Below are 6,969 nucleotides of genomic sequence, written 5' to 3'. Positions count from 1 at the left end.
GGATTTAAAATAAATCATTAGTACGTATGATAGTTGAATGCAAAATAGTTAACTCAAGATCATAAATACCTATGTGAATAAGCAGAATTGCAACTGTTAATATATCTAAGGGGTAAGTCGACCGAAACTATTTAAAACAAGCTACAAGTCATTATAAGCATCTTATAAGAAACCCTGATATCGCAAACAAACAATCTGTCTATTGTTAAGTTAAACCAAATTAGACTTAGGTCCAATACCCATTAATTGTTCTTGGGGAAGACATGTACAACTCAAACCCTTTGTGAATAACTCAAACACTTACAACCAGGTACAAAGCACCTATAAATTAATAAACGTACTGCCAATGCTTTTAGCCTACCCCAAGGAGATGAAAAAAAAAAGTATATGTAAACTTTAATCAATTTTAAGTGCCTAAGAGTCGAAAAGTAAACTACGATAATTCATTATCAATGTTAAGTATATGAACGATGAAAATTTCAGTTTGAAATGATCCTAACACGTTAGTTTTGTAGCTTTTAGCACGCACATCGACAAGTAATGAAACTTGGTTCGCTTGAATGCAGACTCGATGGGGTAACGTTTTCATGTAGGTAGCGGAATCCCAGCTTGAACACGACTCAAACTTTCTGCCCTGCGCAAACTGCTAAACACAACTACTATCACTTTTGCTAGTAACATTACCAAATATCAGCCTTTCACATAGAGACTAATAACATCAACTTGGTGATGATGTCCACTGAAATATAAGAAACATTCTATAGTAAAATCATCATATAAACATGGAAACAAAATAAAATAATCATCACATAGCCAAGTATAGTAGCAGAAACAAAAGAATTATTGGAAAAAAAAAACACGTAGTAATTAAGAAGCACCTGATATTCATAAAGGGGCCAAAGTGAAGTCCTTGTTAAAAGAGCAAAGTTATGAAACTACAAGCAAATGTAGAGTAGATTCCTTCTTTACTTCCCTGACCCTAAACAAAATAACATAAGGAGCTGAAGCTAGAATCCAGGCAACCATCACATATTTCATATCACCAAGACTTAGGTAGCATCCAAATATAACTAACATGAGTTCTGACGGAAACTTATTCCTTGGCGGAGTCTCTATATCAAATTGTGACAATATGACATGCACTTGACTATGCACTATATTCAAGATGCCCGAGTAGCAATGTCAAACCATCACTAATACTATCTTTGTCAAATTTATATATGCAACTCTAAATACCACAAACTAATATAGTCCTTGACTATTTGAGTGCATTCCATTAATTGTAAACTTTCAGTAAAATTAGGGATTTTTTAGATCAATCAAAGCTAAAAGTGAAAAACCCTAATTGCCCAAAACGAATTAAACTTTGAATGAACATAAATATCGAGCAAATCTTAGGGTTTGAGTGAAAGACCGAAAATCAAAAGGGCAGAAATAAAAACTGGAAAATACATTTATGACACTGGTGTTGCCACAATTGGGATATGGTCACAGTTTAGATAACATTCTATATTTGGAAAAATAACAAGCAGAACATGTCACAACAAAGAAAGGAAATCTCCATTACCAAGATTTTGGGATTGCTTTTGAGTAAAAATTTTGTACTGCAGATTCTAGCAACTAATGAAAAACCTAAATTGCAATAGACTGGGAACACAAAAGGATCTACCTTCGTAGTCCTGGCAATTCACGGCATCCCTGTCAAATTAAGGAGATAACAATTAGCAACATGATGACACATAAAAAAGCACAATGAAAATGATTGCGAACAGGAAATGCATAACAAATGAGTGACCAGTCTTAAATTGCCAAATTCTTTTGCATAATGAAAGTATGAAACTAAGGAAGATATTGTCAATGCGGGTAAAACAAAATCTCATTGGTACTTCATAATATACTGGAACCAACTGAGGCACTGAGCAAAAGCTACGTAGTCATGTTTAGTCAAATGGTACTGAAAAGTCAGAATAAAGCTGAATGAGAGAGACAGTCAAATAGAATTATGCCAAGCTAAATATGTATGGAAAGTCCATATTATCGGCTCGTAATTACTTTATTTAAGGCAATGGGAGAACTATAGAATATAGAGCTTATTGAGAAGTCAAATTTATAAAAACAAAAGGTGGCAAATTCAGGTGCTAATAATAGGGTAAGAAAAATACTAAGGGACACAAACAGATAAAACATCTACTGGTGTAAATAATATATAGCTCAATTCACTCACATGAAGGAAAACATAAAAGAAAGCAATTTCTCGATCTAGATTTAATTTACCTGATCAGAACATCTTTATTACAATGCCCACACTTGTAGTAATCAGATAGTTGTCCTTCGGAGAGAAGATGCAGAAGCCCACTTTTCCTGGAGGATTTCTTAGAAACTTTCCCCCCCAAATCAATGTGTCCAGGCTTCATCTTGCTGGATATTCGAGCTAGTTTTTTTTCTCTTTGTAAGCCTTCAAGATATGCAAAGGAATGAGAGATTCTGCCACCCAATACTTCTTCCTTTCACTGGTAGATACTTCAAGCTTGATGCCATTACAAATTACAGTATCAGGAATAGCCTTTCTCTTTCCAAAATAAAGAAGATACTTAATATATGTTCCTTCAAAGCACTTCCTTCGGATGGTCACCTTTTTGAACAGTTTCATTGCTTTTCTCGAGTCCTTGGACAGGTGAGAGAAAGTCTGAATATTCTCAAGGTCATCCCACCTAATATTCGAATCAAGCTCTCTAACCTAAAGCAAGAGAGAAGTTGATTTACTGAGCATTTCCCCATAGGCGATTCAATAATATAGTGAAATACAGCATTATCATCAGTGCAATATAAAAATAACTTTAAAACATGACGATTAAGTGATTCTTACAATCTTACCTGGTAAGCAAGATGGGCCACACTTATTTACTTCGTTTAGCAAGCTCTGAACCATCAGGATATACTGATATAGAATACCCTGTATTTTTTTGCACCCACCTACAAAATTGTTTAAAATGTAACACGTTCAGAACTGTTTACACAGTTAACAAAAATAATAACTGGATAAAAAATTGAAATAATAACAGTTATCGGAAATTCTAAACCCTAACAACCCAAGCATGCTATATTATTGAAATTGTAAAAATAATTAATGGATATTAAAGGGGGAGAATAAGAGAGACAGAGAGCTCTAAACCAGTTTGCCTTGCTTCTTCCTCCGCGACTCCTTTCAAAGATTAGTGAATACAGCAGTGGTACTCCGAAACAAAATATTAGTATAAAGAAAATCAAATCTTTATTTTAAAAACACTAAAAAAAGGAGTGAATTTGTATTTGGTCGAGTGAGACAGCACAAACAGTTAGATTAAGGGTTTTTTTGGTTATTTTCTTAATTTTCCAAAAACAAATAATCCTAATCGCAGAAGTGAAGAAAGAGTCGTGAGAGATCGTGTGTTCATTTTGTTTGTTTTTTGTGAAGCATTTCTTTGAGGCACAAACTTGCAAGTGTTTGAAGAAAGCGGGCCGGGAGACTTGAACGTGGGCTTCATAGTAGTTCTTTTTAGTGTAATTGTGGGGCGGGACTAAAAAATTAGAATTTGGTCTTCTACGACTGTCACATAAAACTCTGGGAAAATATAACTATTTTAGTGAAATAGTCACAAATAGTTCTCCACGCATATGCACTTTTTTAGAAAAAAAATCATTTATGACCGTTTCAAAACACACGTCACAAACAACTTTTTAAAACAGTCACAAAAGCCCTTTTTTGCCATTTGTGACCGTTTCGAACACAACAGTCACAAATAACTTTTTAAAACAGTCACAAAAGCCCTTTTTTCTACTAGTGTTGGCTTTTTTCGATCTAAGAGGACGCTCCATTTCTTGAGGACGCTCTATTTCTTGAGAACCCTCTAATTCAACTCCACCAACACTTGGTGAATTAGAAAGTGAATCTTCACCATCATTTTTGCGACCTTTTCCCTTTGTGGGGCGGCTTGACTTTGCCTCAAAAATATTACTCCACTTTGGATTATCGTTGAGTATAACATAACAATGATCAAGTGAAAAAGCCATTTTTTCTTGTAGTTGGTAAGTCATTCTTACCTCGAAAAACTAAAAAATAAAATGGTGGTAATTAGACTAAAATAATCACTAAGACTAAGATAATTAAACTAAAATAATAAATAGACTAAGATAATAATTAGACTAAGACTAAAATGGAAATAATAAATACACTAAGATAATTAGACTAAGACGGAAATAATTAGACTAAGACTAAGATAATCAATAAATTCCAAATTGACAAAGTTGTAATTACCCGGCTTTATATTGTTGTACCACTTGCATTTCTAGCCTGCACCGCATTCACAATTGCAACAAACTTGTTCATCATTTTTTAAATATATTTCCATCCTGCTAATTTAATCGGAAGACCTATCCAACCCACGTGCTTGGTTGAACTCGTTTGTTATACGATTCCAAAATCCTTTTGCATTTTGGAAAACACCAACAATGGAGTCTTCACTCATTTTTATCCATGTAAGACATAGAACTTGATCTTCGGACATGCTAAAGTGAGTTTTTGCTTTTACTTGAGTGTTACCACTTGCTTGAGATGCTTAAGATGATGCCATTTGATATTTTGTTTTTTTGAAGAACTGATTTTAAAGAAGAAGAAATATGATATATGATTGTTGGAAGTGTGAGTTGAAATTAAACAAATGTTGTATATATACCAAAGTTTTTTATTTTGACCGTTTTTGACCATTCTGACTTTCTGACCGTTGGTGAACTAGCCGTTAAGACTCCGGACGGGATGTTTGATTCCGTCTGGAAAAAAAAAATATAGCGAGACAGGATGTTGGATTCCGTCTGGTGAGTTTTGTAATCCAGAAGGAATCCAAGATCCCGTCCGAAGTTAACAAGTCAGCCACTATCTCGGTGGAAGGTTTCACCTTGAAATCAACTAGGGAAAATAGTCACCAAGTAGTCACCACTACATTGCACAACCATTTTTGCCAAAAACTGGTGACTATAGTCACAAACCCCTCATAATCCCCTGCATTGCAAATGCTCTAAGGGACTGGACACTGATTGACGGATAATTTATTACACACTTAGTGCTGAAAAACAAGGAAAATACAATAAGGAAAAGCCTGTCTTCTATTCATTTTGGTCTTTGGGTTAGTATTATCTCCTGGCCAAAGCCCATGAATTGTGAGCTTCGGCGACCGTATTAGTTTCTATTAACAAGTTCGGTAATTTTATTTGTCTTTGGCTTTTTCATTATATTTTTGGTTTCCTCACAATCTCCAACAGATTATTTTGTAGAAAATATTGCTAAGGCCATACACAAACAACGAAGCTGATGTGCCTCTATAATTTCTATACTACTTAACATATTTAAATAAAAAAAATTGGGGCTAGGTGATAACATTCATTCAGGTTCTTCATAATATACTCGACTTTCTCACATATTTATCGTTCTTGTTCCGTGGGTCATATTAAATAGGGGTTGTCAACGGGCCGGACTTGAATAGGACTCACCTATGTCCAAGTCTCGTCCAAATTATATTTACATTTAGAAGGTCCAAGTCCTGGTCTAGGTCCCGTTGGACATGATCGGATTCGGGTCTGGCCTAGGTCCAATAAGGTTATATGGAAATAGTGTAATTTTTTTTATTATTGCTCTAAAAAAAGCTGAAAAAAAGTGTAGTAAGACTCAAACCCAAACCTTATATATGGCACTACAACACTAATCCATCAAGCCTCTTAACATTTTATGTATACTAGCCATTTTACCCGGCCAATGGTCGGACTTGCTACATTGATAACTAATCATTTAAAAGCCCAAAGTCTACTTGAATAAATAATATATTTATTAGAGGGCCTACTACATTGATAGCTAATCATTTAAAAGCCCAGAGTCCACTATAAATTATGGGTTTAACATTTTTATTATTTTTTAACTTCTATTATACATATTGTGATGTTAATTTGGTTTGTTCTATTCAACCAACGTCCATTTGATATAAAGCCTATAGAGCATACAATCTTTACGAAACCAAAGAACGTTTGTTAACATGAATTTGTTTTTTACACCAATTACAATCACAATCAAACCAATGTATAGTATTATGCAAATAACACTTCTATACTACATTGCCATCTCAAATGCCCAATATTTTCTGTGTTGCATAATTCATAAAAGTTGAGCAGTTAGATGCCACGACATGTTAAATGCAAATTAAATTGCAACTCAACTAATGCTTCACATACTGAAATTGAGACTAAGTAAGCCTTAGTTTAATTTTTCATTTAGTAAGCTAGAAACACTAAAGTTTCTATATAACACATGACATTCTAATAATACTAAAGCAAAAAATTTGCCAGTCTTTTATTCAGTTATACAACATTTTTTGTACTAAATTTGACAGACTTGTGCGTAACTAACCAATCATTGCTAATAACTTCTATTACAAAGTTTAAAAAATTTCATAAATAATCATGTGACAAAAACAATGAAACAAATAGCTAAAGTTGCACCAAGCACCCAATTTCACAATCATCAAACTCAGATTGTTTGTGATCACATCTTACACTCTAGAAAATAAATAATCAACCTGAAACTTATTTACTTAATTCAGTCTAATTCAAAGTTTCAGTCTTTACTAACATAGTTTGGGACAAACTAATAGAATATTGCATAAAACAACAACTCTATACTGGATCTTTCCCAATCCAACGACAAAGCTTAAGCGTCAGCCCTTTGGATGATGCGCGGACATTTTGGTCTTGGTGATCAAAAAGTTCAGGAAGCATCTTCAAAATTCTTTTCGGTGGGACAACTTTTGCTCCAAAGTCACTACACAAACACACACAAAAGGCCAAGTGGCAAAAAGAAATTAAAGTATTAAGTGTCTTCCAATCAGTTCACATATTGAGAGGCACATACGTAAAGTACATATTCAACAATGAAAACACAACAAACTG

At 34.0% G+C, this 6,969-nt stretch overlaps 1 long non-coding RNA gene across 4 annotated transcripts; it reads right to left on the bottom strand.

Annotated features, from left to right (window-relative positions):
* Window positions 1-507: 507 nt before the first annotated feature.
* Window positions 508-3,454, bottom strand: LOC147524772 (uncharacterized). 4 transcript variants are annotated; one of them, XR_015197232.1, is made up of 5 exons: window positions 2,875-3,454; window positions 2,275-2,737; window positions 1,670-1,698; window positions 879-979; window positions 508-643 (listed from the first exon to the last, which is right to left on the bottom strand). It is a non-coding gene; the product is annotated as an uncharacterized LOC147524772 (long non-coding RNA). The 4 variants fall into 4 exon arrangements; XR_015197236.1 differs by lacking the exon at window positions 879-979 and having other exon boundaries at window positions 2,875-2,973; window positions 3,159-3,454; XR_015197233.1 differs by lacking the exon at window positions 879-979 and having other exon boundaries at window positions 2,875-2,973; window positions 3,173-3,454.
* Between the last annotated feature and the right edge of the window lie 3,515 nt (window positions 3,455-6,969).

This window comes from Coptis chinensis, chromosome 1, assembly GCF_015680905.1.
Source record: "Coptis chinensis isolate HL-2020 chromosome 1, ASM1568090v1, whole genome shotgun sequence".
Classification (NCBI taxonomy): domain Eukaryota; kingdom Viridiplantae; phylum Streptophyta; class Magnoliopsida; order Ranunculales; family Ranunculaceae; genus Coptis; species Coptis chinensis.
This window is presented reverse-complemented; position numbering and strand designations above follow the sequence as displayed.